The sequence below is a fragment of the Meleagris gallopavo genome, chromosome 1 (assembly GCF_905368555.1).
Source record: "Meleagris gallopavo chromosome 1, MGAL_WU_HG_1.1, whole genome shotgun sequence".
NCBI lineage: Eukaryota > Metazoa > Chordata > Aves > Galliformes > Phasianidae > Meleagris > Meleagris gallopavo.
The window spans coordinates 97325767-97338899 of NC_139404.1; the positions used below are offsets into that span (position 1 = coordinate 97325767).

The 13133-nt window shown below is 35.3% G+C and overlaps 1 long non-coding RNA gene across 12 annotated transcripts in view; it reads left to right on the plus strand.

Moving 5' to 3' along the window:
* The window catches only part of LOC104913987 (uncharacterized), a 517821-nt gene that overhangs the window by 157462 nt on the left and 347226 nt on the right, over positions 1–13133 (plus strand). For 10 of the 12 annotated variants that reach the window (XR_014887671.1, XR_014887668.1, XR_014887694.1 and 7 more), the window contains one exon: positions 3579–3701. The exons of the other annotated variants lie outside the window; for them this stretch is intronic. This is a non-coding gene — a long non-coding RNA (uncharacterized LOC104913987). The remainder of the gene's footprint in view (positions 1–3578; positions 3702–13133) is intronic. 12 annotated transcript variants of the gene reach the window in all.

The window sequence follows — 13133 nt, forward strand, 5'->3', positions numbered from 1 at the left end:
GAAAGCAAGTACTGGAACATTTCCTTTTATCCACTGAAGAGACACCAATTTAAGATGGTTAGACTATTAGCATATCTACTTTCAGAAATAACCAAAGATGGCTCAGAAAATGTTTTCTTTAGCTTATTAATAGTAAAATAGGATGTTGAGGGTTTCTTGTAGCACGTGGCCAAACACTGAATAAACTACATTCAGACTAGTACTGCTTTGCCTGCTGCACATTTTTTTAGGCTAGCGGTTCTTTCGCATCATTACAGTCCTACATATCTATACAAGTCTTTTAGGATAAGATAAGGTAGCACTAATGGAAATTAAATTGTTTATGGTGGTGTAGAAATAAAAATTATTTCTGATCAGTGGCACAGTTTAATTTCAAGACCATCCCCTCCCTGTGAGTGTTATGTCCTAGGTGGAATGGACAAATTCATCTGGTGGGTTGCCCCATACAAAAAATGTGACTTGGAGATGATCTATTTGAGGGGTCCTTGTAGGCAATATGTTTTTAATGCTCACAGTGAATAAAATAGATAAATAATGAAGCCAACTGAAGCAGGGAAGCATGGTGCTTCCTGTAACAAATTCTTATTCAGAAGCTTCATCCTAAGTGGACAAAGATCAGATATCAACAGACTAAATTTATGCTGTCACTCCCTGTCAACTCATTCTGAAGCTGGAATGGGATCACACTGAAGTGGTGAAGTATTGACAGTCCAAGGTCCACTAACAGTACATAATATTTGCAGTTTGTGTAGAAAGAAAAAGCTCATTTCTACTTCAACAGATTTTTTTTTCTGAGTAGGATCTCTCCTGTTGAGCTTTTTTTTTTTTTAGTGTCAAATAGTCATGAAAGATTGAGGTTGATACTTATATAAATAGTGAAACAAAAATCGTAGTGACAAATACTATTCTTAGTTGTAGATGTCATAAAATCACTTATGCTCAAATATTTTGAATGTTGTGAATCTTTATAGCCATTTGTTGGGTATTTGCTGCAACTCTTGGAACAAGAGAAGAGCATTATGTTCAGCCAGTGATGACTTCAGTAGTGTATTCAATGTCTTTTTCAGAGTATCCACTTTTCCTGTTTGTCTCAATTTTTTGGGCAGACCTGTGATCTTCCTTTATTTTTTGAACACTTCAAAGAAAGAAGAGTAGCTTCGATTTCTTCAGGTGCTGCTCTGGTGATTGTCTGAAAATGTGTGGTCCTCAGAATGTGGTATTGGGTTTTCATTTTTGGAAAACAAGAAATAATACAGGTCTGGGTCACTATAATGTTTCATTTGAGTGCTTGGCTACGAGCAGAACAATACAATATCTAACATTAAGAAAATGGTTCAATTTCTAGAGTTCTTAGGCAAATTTTGGAGATTTTATTTATCTACGCATGTTTTACTCTTTTCCCTCAATAGTGGAAGGCAGCAGAACATTAATATTTTGTGGTAATTCTTTCTATTGCACTTGGCTTAAATTCTCGTGTTCTATCCAAGAAAAAACTGTGATGGCATTTAACATGTAATATCTCAGTATCATGGGATTTGTTCTTGATATTGCTCTGTTGTCTCTCACTGAGTTTTGATTTGTTTTGTTAAGGAATAAAAATTTTGATTTCCATTGTAACTCTGCTCGTGACCCTCAATAAAGTGATGATTTCAGTTAGGTGTGCTATAGTTCCTTATCAAAGAGTTACACTTTATAATGTTGAACATACCTTTTATTTTCTTATTTGATAAATTTTGATTATTTGTCTTTATAATCTGTATATTAAATCCCATGTTTGCTGAGCTATGAAGTGAAATGTGGTGCTGTTACTTTTTCATCATATTCAAAGTAGATCTGATCTGAATTCTTCGACAAAGATGAAGTTGCATGAGGTATTCTTCATCAATGTTTATACACTGAAAGCTCTGAAATTTTTAGGACAGTAGTACATGTTTCAAGTTACTCTCCTATGCCTCTTATAAAGATTGAATATCACTGTGAAAGTATGTGAAGGAGAAAGTCATACTGTGGTACAATTGCTGAGTTTCGTATTGAATGGCTATAATGTGAAGGATTAACATTTAAATTTATTTTATAAGCTTCACGACAAAACCAACAATGCGAGTGCCTGCCTATTAAAATCTATATCTTAAGGGTTAACTATACAACACAAAAAATAGTTAAAACTCAGTACTTTTAACTGTGTATGGCTTTGCCTATGGGGATTTCTGTGAATGCTAATAAAGAAAACCAATTAGAAACATGCCAAACTTGTTTTCTTCTTTGGGCCTGCTCATCTATAGTATATGCAGAGTTGACATTTTGAACCATGGGTCTCTCGAGGTTTAGTCTTGTAATCATATATGTATCCATACCTAGAAATGATAAACACGTAGACTAGACATAATTCAACACTCAAGGTTAACGAAAAGGATGGATAATATACCGGGATCAATTGCCTTGTAGTTTTGCATAGCTATTGCTATGCTTGTATTACTTCCAATTAAAAAAGTAAATTTGCCTTGGAAAAATAACTACTTAATCATTAGAAGCATCAATTATAAAGAAAATACATTTGCGTTTTGGAGTTTTACGTCTTAGTACAAAATGTAGAAAATGTCTTCAGTTGCTAAAAAATCTTTCAGACTCCAAAAACCTGTTACACTTTCTTATTGCCTTAAAATGATACACTTCAACTGTGATCTGCATAATCTGTGTTGGTTAAATAGAGTCCTAGTGACGTTCTGCTACTCCAGACAAAAAGGGTAATGGATATATGAAGTCATTGATGTTTTGTGCAATGCAAGATTAAATTGATCTTTTGTAAATTTGATTGCCACTCTATTGAAGTTATGTATGCTTACAGAGTATCTTGAATTTGGCTCAAAATTGGCTGATGACTGGAAAAGAGAATACGTGAAGAAATATATATATGTATAATGGGATTTATATTATTTGTGATCTCCATTTATTCTTCAATAATCAAATCTGTCTTCACTTATCCTTTCTATGTGTGTTCATATCGCATGTTTACAAGACATGCAAATTTAGGAGTAAAAGTCCACTTCCACTTTGGCTATGCTTTTTCAGAAAAATTAATGAAATTCCAGTAATGTAACTTTCACTTCAACATATATAGACATCCTTAGATCATCTATATCTAACTCTATAATGCTTAACTTCACACTTTTGCAGTTCCTATATATTGTGTAATTTTTAACGTGGTTTTCAAGATTCTGTTGTATATTAGGTACCTTGCAAATACAAGAAAGCTCATACATGCAAGTAACAGTATCCATACATATAAATGGTAAAAATTTGTCAAATATAAGCCTTTTATGATATTGGATCATAAAAGATTATTGATGGTGATGATGCAGAAACCGTAAAAAAAAAAGCTTGAATTCTATATGTCAAATTGAGTTTTTAAAGTTAGGAGTAGTGGAGGTTTTCTGCCTTTTAAAAAAAAAAAAAAAATCTCTTCTTTTTTTCCTTGTTGAGCAGGGCAAATTTGAGAAAGATGAACTGAACAACAATAATCTCAGAATTTTATGGAGTCATTGTTTCTGAGCAAACTGTGCATTGTCTTTATATTACAGGCCTGGAAAGTAACATTTTCTGTAGATGTCAGCTTCTGTCTGGTGTGATGGTCCATTCCTCTGGTGACGTCACATGCAGCACTGAGTAATACTGATAAAATGGAAGAGGTCTCTTAGAATAAGGTATGTTTCTTTCTTTTCCATGAGATTCGAGTTACTTTTCTATCTAATGTAAATTAAGACAAAAAAGTATTTAAATCTTCTAAAATTTGGAGAAATACCTGACCTCACAACTATTACTGCCATTGATTATACTTCTAAAATTATCAGCAGAAAGTACACTCAAGGTACCTTGATAGCACTGCAGCAGAACTCACCATTCATTATCAGCAGCAGAACCTGGAAAGAAAGGATATTGTTAGATTCCTATAATTGGCTTTGAAAAAAATGAGTGTCTAAAATATCAATGGTTTATATAGTGGGAAGAATTCATATAATTCTATAACAGGATTGTAGTTTTCAAGACCATTGCATTAGTAACAGTAGAAGCAAGTACACATGGTCATTCTTACCTTGGTGCTGCAAAAAAAAATATTAGAGCAAAATGGAGCTGAGAAACAAAAGACAATACATATGAAAGACTTAGAATTGAGAACACAATGGAAGAGACTTGCTTGGAGAGGACTCCTTGGTGAAAAACTCAGAAGGGCTATAGGGTAATTGCAGAAGTATGACAATGGAAGGGACAGTTATGAAATTATTGTTAGATCCATAATTTGCTTCGCACTGATTTGTCATCTGTAATAGCTTCCTATTTGTTGGTTTCTACCAAGCAGAGCTGCTAACACTTCAAAGTGTTATACTGGGCTCTAATGTTCTATGAGGTTTTGTTAGTCTCACAGTAATTTTCTAAAGCATTCTTGGGATGTTGTGGTTGTTACCTGTGACTGAAATTATACTCTGTAGTTCCTAAGAATGTGTTATTAGAAATAATATATCTTAATTAACACTCTGTAATCAATGTTTTTCTTAATAGAATGGTTTAATGAGAGAGTGATTTTGAGAAATGTTTTCCTATGTGCTCACATCATTTCTGGTCAAAGTGCAGTGCAATGAATAGACACTGCCTAAGGGCATTGGTTCTAGTTTACTATTTTCTCACTGGAAAAGACATATTGAGGTGAGAGTATGTTACTTAAACATGGGACTGGTAAATACGACACACAACCTGCAATAGATCCGTGACCATCTGGAGCAGCAGCTGAGCCCCTGGCAGGATACCCCAGAGCATGCAAAATGCACGAGTTGCCTGTGCTTGTCAGTCCTATCTTGTATATTAGATTTCTATTGCAAGAAAACTTAAAAGCTAAACAGATTTAGTTAGGATTGTGGCAGACAGTAATCCTAGACTCAGAGGTGACCTAGGCAATATAAACTACATGTTGTAAGTGGGGGTACCTGGAGACCTGCAAAGAAAAAGCATTGAAATGAAGCAACTAAAACAACCACTAGGAAGATGTAAGACAGTAGGGGGCTTAATTTATCTTATTTTCCATTGATTGCTTTTCCTACTTCTCTATTCTTCATGGGCAAGCAATTCACCCCTTTCAAGTGAACGACATTTTTTCTGAGTTGTCCTGCCATTCATTATTTCACAAGAAGAAATGTATTAATTGCTCTATGCTGTAATGCATTCCCTCATTGTGTACCAAGTGTAAGGGAAAATATTGCGGTTGGTATCTGACATGTGGAACTAATTTGCCTCTGTTGGAGTTCAGGGAGAGGTCTTGGCTATTACTGTGGAAGAAAACATTATGAATTATAGGCACCTCACTTCATGATACTTCATTTATAGTTTCCATTTGTGATGATATACTATGAATAAAATATGGGGATGATATCTGGCCCCACTGCGATCAGTGTGTAAGGGGGGTTCCCTTAACTTCAGCTAGGCCATGACCCTAGGAATATCTGCTGGCTCCTGGTGAAGGATTTGTTCTATTCATGCCCCAAACTAGACCTCCTCTGAGGACTTAGTTTTTAATATTACTACCAAATCTGCTTCTTAGGTAGTAATTCTCTGTTATTGAAGTTTATTTGTTCTTGATTTGAGGGATCCTATGCTCAGAGAAAAATACATTTCCATATCTTTGTTTTTCTATACTTAAATATGATGGTATTGTTAGAGATAATTGTAGACCAACACTCAGGAAATAATATATGATAAAAAGAGAGAAAGGATTTCAGAATTATTTCCCAAAGGATAGGGTGGCAAACCAACAGGTAAATACAGTACAAACAAGGCTGAACTCTGAGAGGAAACAATAGATATTTTAATAGCTCTTTAATATCACCAGTATCTGTGATCACAAACTCTTCTTATGAGACTATGGTTGCTTTTTCTTTGCTAACTGTTCTTGATTTGATAAACTTGTTTTTACTCCATGAATAGAAACAGTTAGTAAGGATAAATTTTTTGCTTTAGTAACAGACTCTCACACTACTATTATTGGAACATGAATCATCTACAGGTCATTCACACCTTACAAAACATTCATACTTTCTTATAGTGTCACTCTAGTGAGTTGTTAGAGATCTTTAGGATGCTAATGCTGTATGCATGTATATTAAAATAATGAAGTAAAAAATTAATCTTGCTAGTTTCTATTACTTTTTCATCAACGTACATCACTGTTAAGCCTTTACTTTTTTAATTAACTTGACAAAATATACCACTTATTCAACTGGAAGAATACCAAGAACAAGACCCCACTGTTCTCAACACAGTTGTCCTAGATTTTCAAAGTGTTTGAAGCACTCTGGAGGTAGATGATCTTAAGCTAATTTGTAAAGGATCCAATATAAATAAATCTATTTTATACAAGATTTCATACTTATAAGAATGCACAACTGGGGGGGGGAGGGAAGATTTGGTGCAATTTGTAACTTGAAGAACATAATACATTTGACTCCTCTTTCTGTATAACACAAAGAGTTCATATGTTGCACAATGTTCATTTTTAATTAAACATTTTATCATTGCACAGCCTTTTATTGACATTCCTCATAATAGAGCTGATAAGATCTTGACCTACTCTTCAATAAAGCAATGTATAACTCAATATTCTGGCACACACTGTTCCCTTTAGAATTAAACCCATTATTTTATGATTTAATTTAAAAATTTCATGTACTTTTATTCACATTTATTTACTTTATCTTCTCAGATTTATACTCTTGTTCAAATTGTGAGATTTGGTTGCAACCGTTATTTGGACTATTACTTTTTGTTTGATCTTTTAGCTAGCTGAACATTTTACATTTTATTGAGTTTTTCCTCCTTTCCATCTTTTAAAAATTTGCTATAAAAAGTGATTTATCACGTAATCTTGTTTCCTACTGTACCTATTAATTCCAGTTGTGGTTAGTAGCACTAACTTCACTCATGATTGCCTTAATCATATGGATGGAGTTTCTGCTATCACAGGAACTCTTTCAGGTAGTAAATGAGAATAGATCTCTGAAGATATTCCCAAAGATGAATTTCACATTTGATCCCTGTCAATAACCTTACAGAGCTCTGTGATAAAGCTGCCCAGGATCGTGTCTTTAGCAGTACTGATATAACATCCCTGTAGCTTGGCTGGGTTTCCTCCAGCAGAGCTGTGGCAAGGAAGTGGGAGCTGATTCCTTCATTTGGTAGTGGCTGCTGTGGCGCCTGCTGACCCACGAGGAAGCTGGAGTCAGATCAGAAGTTGGCCAAAGCACAGAGTGTGGAGGAAGTAAGATCACAGTTCTTTTCCAGTGTCTGCTGCCTCCAACAGTAAGTTTATCACGTCACAAGTTATAGTATTCCACTGCATTTAGCTGCATTTAGTAATCAAGATGAGATGATCCCCATATAAGATGAGCATCCACCGAACTCACCTAAATAGGATTTCCATGTAGAAGATGCAACATCTGTCGTCTTGCTGACCATCAGGTGTTGCAGGACCCATTTTCTCAATAATCTCCTAACCTCTTGCAGTATCTGCTCTCTCAAGTGATAACCACTCAACTACCCTACACTTTTTCATGCTTCAGAAAACCTTCACTGGATATTTGTTGTTTGTCCTTGTCTTTGTATTCCTGATCTATCACTGTTCGCTATAAATGTATATTGATTTTAGCTGAAAATTCTGAGATAATTTAATGAACTAATTTGAAAATACTTTATGTAATATATCACAGACAAGGCAGAAATGCCTTGCACTTTTGAAGAGTTTTTTTGATTGTTTCCCCCCCCCCCTTCCCCCAAGCTGGAGAACATTAACCTTAACTATTGAAGATACATTCCTTACACTCTCTCAGATTTTCAGTCTCACTTTGTCATCATAGCAGAAATTAAAAATCACATAGGGCATCTGAGTGTGCCACATGGGAATACTGCAAAATTAGACCTCTCAACAATTTTTATTGTCAGCAAGTCTCAGATCCTTAAGGATCTAAGTAAATATTAAAGATTTTGAACTTTTTTTTTTTTCTTTGGAATGTGTTGCTCTCCCCAAATAAAGTAGCCCTCCAGGAAAATGTACTGCTCTGTTATTGGAAGTTCAGTGATACGTATTCAGATATTCACATTCTTTGGTTGTTGGTACACAGAAGAATTGGAGAGCTTGGAAAGTATGGAAGTGAAGAAAACACACACACAAAAAACAGCATTGTGATATGGACTTTCTTCTTTTTGTAGCTGTTTAGCAAAAAGGAGTAAATTAATAGTATGTGTAGCAGATTTGTGACTGGCTACTTATACAAGTTGGAGAACACTGTCAAGGGAAACACAATCAAGGTGTGCCTGGGGTACCCAAGAAGTTGTCAGCATAGGTTCCAGAAGCCATGTCTCATCATTCCTGCCACTTCCATCCATGTTTGCTAGATTAAGCTAAATGAATTAAATGCCAACAGAAGCTTATGCCTATGTTTGCTGTGCAGGGATATGATTGATGCACTGAAGGTTCAGGGCCTCAAAATATGCAACAGAGGAGACGGAAAGATACCTGAAGAAATGAGAAAGCTAATAAAGTTGTGTCATGACATCCTTGAAATTGCACATGTTAAGCAGGAAAGAGTCATACGAAGCTGCCTCTGTTAGAAATACTGGATATCACCTCTGAAATAAAGATGCTCAATTTTAGTCAGAATGTTTGAATAGAGAGACTTGGTTTATGCACAGAAGGACCCTGAAACAGTGATGAGACTGCTTATGAACTGCTTGCACATTGTTTACTCTTCCCTGCTCCTCCCAGCCTGGCATGGAGGGTAGAAAGGCGTTACTTGTGGTTGTTTTGCTTGCTTGCCTTGATTTGTTGGTTTGTTTTTTTTCTTTTGTGTTATGGTGGTTTTTTTTTTTTTGCTTTTGTTGTTGTTGTTGTTGTTGTCTCGTTTTGTTTTAATATCCCTGTAATTTTGGCCTGTCTGGCTGTTCCTGAGTTAGCTGAAGAGACAGCAAACTAGGATGGTGACTGCCATCTTCACAGATGTATTGCGATGGGTTTTCCTCCACCTTTTCATAATAAGCTACCCTACGGATTTTGTAAAGATCTTCTAGAATCAATAGAATATGGTGTTTTGGGTTAAAAACATGCCTTAAAAAGGTTAGAAAACAAAGTTTTGCTGTTTTTGCTTTTGAATATTCATCTAAGTGTCCTATTGTATTTAGGGAACTCACAGGAATATCTTTTATTTCCTTCTTCAGATAGAAAGATTGGTAGGATATTAATAGAATCTTAAAATCTTATCTTAATGTCCTTAATGTAATTTTTGATAAAGGAAGAAATGTATTTTAAAGCACACCATGTAATATGTAGGAGTTTGTTTTCATGAGCACTTCTTTAAAATAAAATCTTAGACTGTACTTTTTGGTGAACTCAGGGAAGTGCAGATGTTATTTCTCCAGTGACAAATATTTTATACTGGTTAATTTTTTTTTTTTTCTAACTTATTTGGCAGTGCTTTTACAGCAGGTAATGATGTTCAAAGATATGCCCTTGCTGAAGGGAAGGTGAAAGTGCCATTTAATTAAATTTGTAATCTCATTTCAAGAGGTCTGCATTCAAATTTACATAAGTTAGTATTTAAAGTCTAATTCCTCAATCAAATTGTTTACATTATAAGTACAGTATATAATTAGGCACAGTTAAAAAGCCCATGTGCTTTTTAAAGTCCACATGGGGCACAATAGATAATATCCAGATGACCTCAATAGGTAGTTCTTTGTAACTTTGTAACTTGCTGAGTTATCAGCTTCCTAAACTTATGAAAATTCACCACCACTTTATGTAAAATCTAATTTGATTCTATATACACATGAGACAGGAAAAAAAAACAAAAGCCTATAGAAAGAAAGATGTGTAGCATTGTTACTTCTGCACATATTTGTTTAATGCTTTAGATTTTGTTGAAAGGGAGGTCTGTTGACTTCGTGCTGTGGTCGTGCAGTTCCTTAAGAATGCATGTGTTTTGCTGATCAGCTTACTACCTGACAAAACAGCAAATAGTATTGAGTTTACAGAATGTTATCGGAATGCTTAAGTGCATTATTTAAGACAAGTGAATAAACTTTATCTTCTGGATGTTTTTATTGTGGAATGCCCTTTGTAAATGTTACTATTTTATAGGAAACAATCATTCAAGAAGTACCGTAGATGATTGTTAGTATACTGATATAAAACTCTTTCAAAGTCAATTTTTTTTTAAACCACTGCATCTTTAAAATATTATTATAACAAATTGCGATGTACTGCTATGTTTTGTTTTTTTTTAAAAGCGCAAGAAAACTTATCAGTGATTAGACCCTTTATGGCTCACAGACTGCTATGTAGAGAATGTGTATTTATACCTAGAACATTCATTTATGTGTATTTATACCTAGAACATTCATTTGTAAAGTGAATTAGAAAATAGGTCTTGAGGAAAACTGACCACTCAGTTGGAGCATTCAACTTTCAGCTACAATTTGTAAAATGCAGATTTAGTTCCTGAATTTTACCATGTTTTTTCTTGATCTGCCTTAATCTCCTAAGGGAAAATAAGTGACAATTTTGCCAGATCATGTGGAGGAGCCTGCATTTTAATCCAGGTTCTTCTTTTATAAGGTGAAGTTAACTTTCTTCCATTTTTTCTCATCCTTTAGATTTATTTTATGGCAAAAGCCTGATAAAGCTGTTAAGATATGCTATTTAAAATTAAATAAAGATCACATGTAAACTGTGCCTTTTTTTTTTCTTTCTTTTTTTTTTCCTTTTCTTTTTTCTTTAAGAACAATAATGAGAGTATTTCAAAGAGGATGAAAATATTTATGTGTACTGATGGGGCTTTCCATTCTTAGCTAGTTCCAAAGATGTCTATTTTATTATGAAATACTCATTTTTTTAAAAAGCAAATAGTCCAGAAATAAATTGACCAAAAAAAAAAAACCCACCAAAAAACAAAAAACAAAACAACAACAACAACAAAAAACAAACAATAAAACAAACTAATGAGAGGGCATTCTGTTATTCCCATTATACTCTTCCTATTGGTCTTGACAGAAATTCCCACTGAGTACAAAAGATTAAGATGAGGTTACAGTTGACGTGTTTTAAATGATTACAGATAAATAAAAATAGTGAGATGTGTACTCTACATTGTACTGTAGTGTATGCTACATACATATAAATATGTACATATGTGATGCATCATTGTTATGCACTGTCTTTCTATGCAGTTCTGCTCCCCACCCCGTATCTTCATGCACTCTTAATTGCACTTCAGGTCTGGCTTTAATGAAAGGACATTCTGCTTTGCAGTTGCTCTTGGTTGTTGTATTTAGTGCTCTGATGTGGCAGCTTTCACTGTATCCATAAAATATGAGTGAGCATCAATAAGCTATCCAAGAGAAAGGAGTTTTAAGGAGGTATTTGAATGAGGAGAAGATAACTGTACAAAAAAAAAAAAAAAAAAAAAAGGGAGTTATCTTAAGTTTTATGGCAGTGGGGAGGAAAGGAGAAGGTCGTTTGGGCAAGGAAGCTTGTAAGCATCTTGTCACAGGGTTAGATGATAAGATGAAATTGTAAATTATACACAGCAATCAGTGTGTTCTGTGAGTGTGCACCTCAGGGTTTAATGAAGCTATCCACTCTTCCTCTGCTCCCTGTGCAGCTCTTCAGATATTCATAGAATGAAGTCAAAGCCATGGATGTTCACAACTCGTAGATTCTGTGCAGGAAAAAATGGCAACATGTACTTTCAAGAACAGTTGTACTGAAAATCCCACTTGAACAAAGCATTTTAACAGATTCCTTTGACAGTTACAAGCATTTGAGGAAAGTTAGTGAACCTTCTTTTGTACACAGCATGGACTACCAATCAGAGAAAGAGAGCACAATTTTGTGAATTAAGTGACCAGTCACGCATTGTGAGTAACGAGTAGTGATTGTTCGTATCGGCCAGTTAAAAGTTGTGTCATAAGGTCAAATATGTTTGCACACACTGTTCAAGGACTTGTGACTAATGAAGTAATTAATAACACCCGTGACCTACTTGCAGACACCTGGCGAACAGATTTTAAGGCTCAGCGCGCTGGTTACGTTTCTCAAGGAGCAATTCTACCAGCTCTAGCTAAAAATGTGCAAAATCAAGCTCTGAAATGCCCATTCCTAAGCACCTGCTGCAATGTATCCTTTATTGATATTAGTTTTGCTGGATTGATTCCCTACCAAGTTGTCATCTCCCTCAATCCAAACCAGGAAGCCCAAGCCACCACAGACTTTGCATACCTGCATTATTTTTAATTGAGTATGAGACACTATCACAATAAGGATGTTCTTTGACTAATGATATAAGAATGATTCAGCCAATCTCTCTTCTGAGATAGGCAAAAGTACATTCTACTTTTTCAGGAGTTTGTACTTACTCCAAAGAGCAAGCCCAGTTCGGGTCACCAGGCAGACAAGGAAGCCTTTGGGTGGGCAGGATTAGTCCTGCAGCCTCCGTACAGTTTTTCTCATTCCAGTGACTACTGCAAAAAGCAACATCGTCCCATCCTATTAGGACAAGAGAGTGGAGGCTGGGGCTGGGAGCAGGCAAAACTCAGAACCGCAAGATTTTACATTCCAGTGTATATTTAGAACACTTATTGTAGTCCAGGGCTGATGTGCTATGCTGAAGAACAAATAAAATTTGCAGCAGTCTCTCTGGGTTGTTGTGTTTCACACAGGATTTATTTGAATACTGTTTTATACTCATCCCTAAAAATACATGTATTCGTTTTTGAGGAAGGAGTGCTTTGGTTAGAAAGCAGAGAGTAAACTGTAACATGTTGAGTTTGTAAAACCTTTAGTCTGTCTTTTGCTTTTTGTTCTGTAATTGATTACTAGCACCCCCTTTAACCCACCTTAAAGGGCAAGCAGGAAATTCATGTTTTCGTTCATCAGCCCATCCCTCTGAAAAGCGTTCAATATTAAAACAGTTTGCAAGGAGCAAAGGCAGAAGAAGCAAGAGGCCCAGTTAGAGCGTGGCAAGGTTAGGAGATGCATGTCTGCTGCCTGCAGCAAATACCGGCTCTTGTTCCTGTACATTTTTTTGCATGGGGAGACC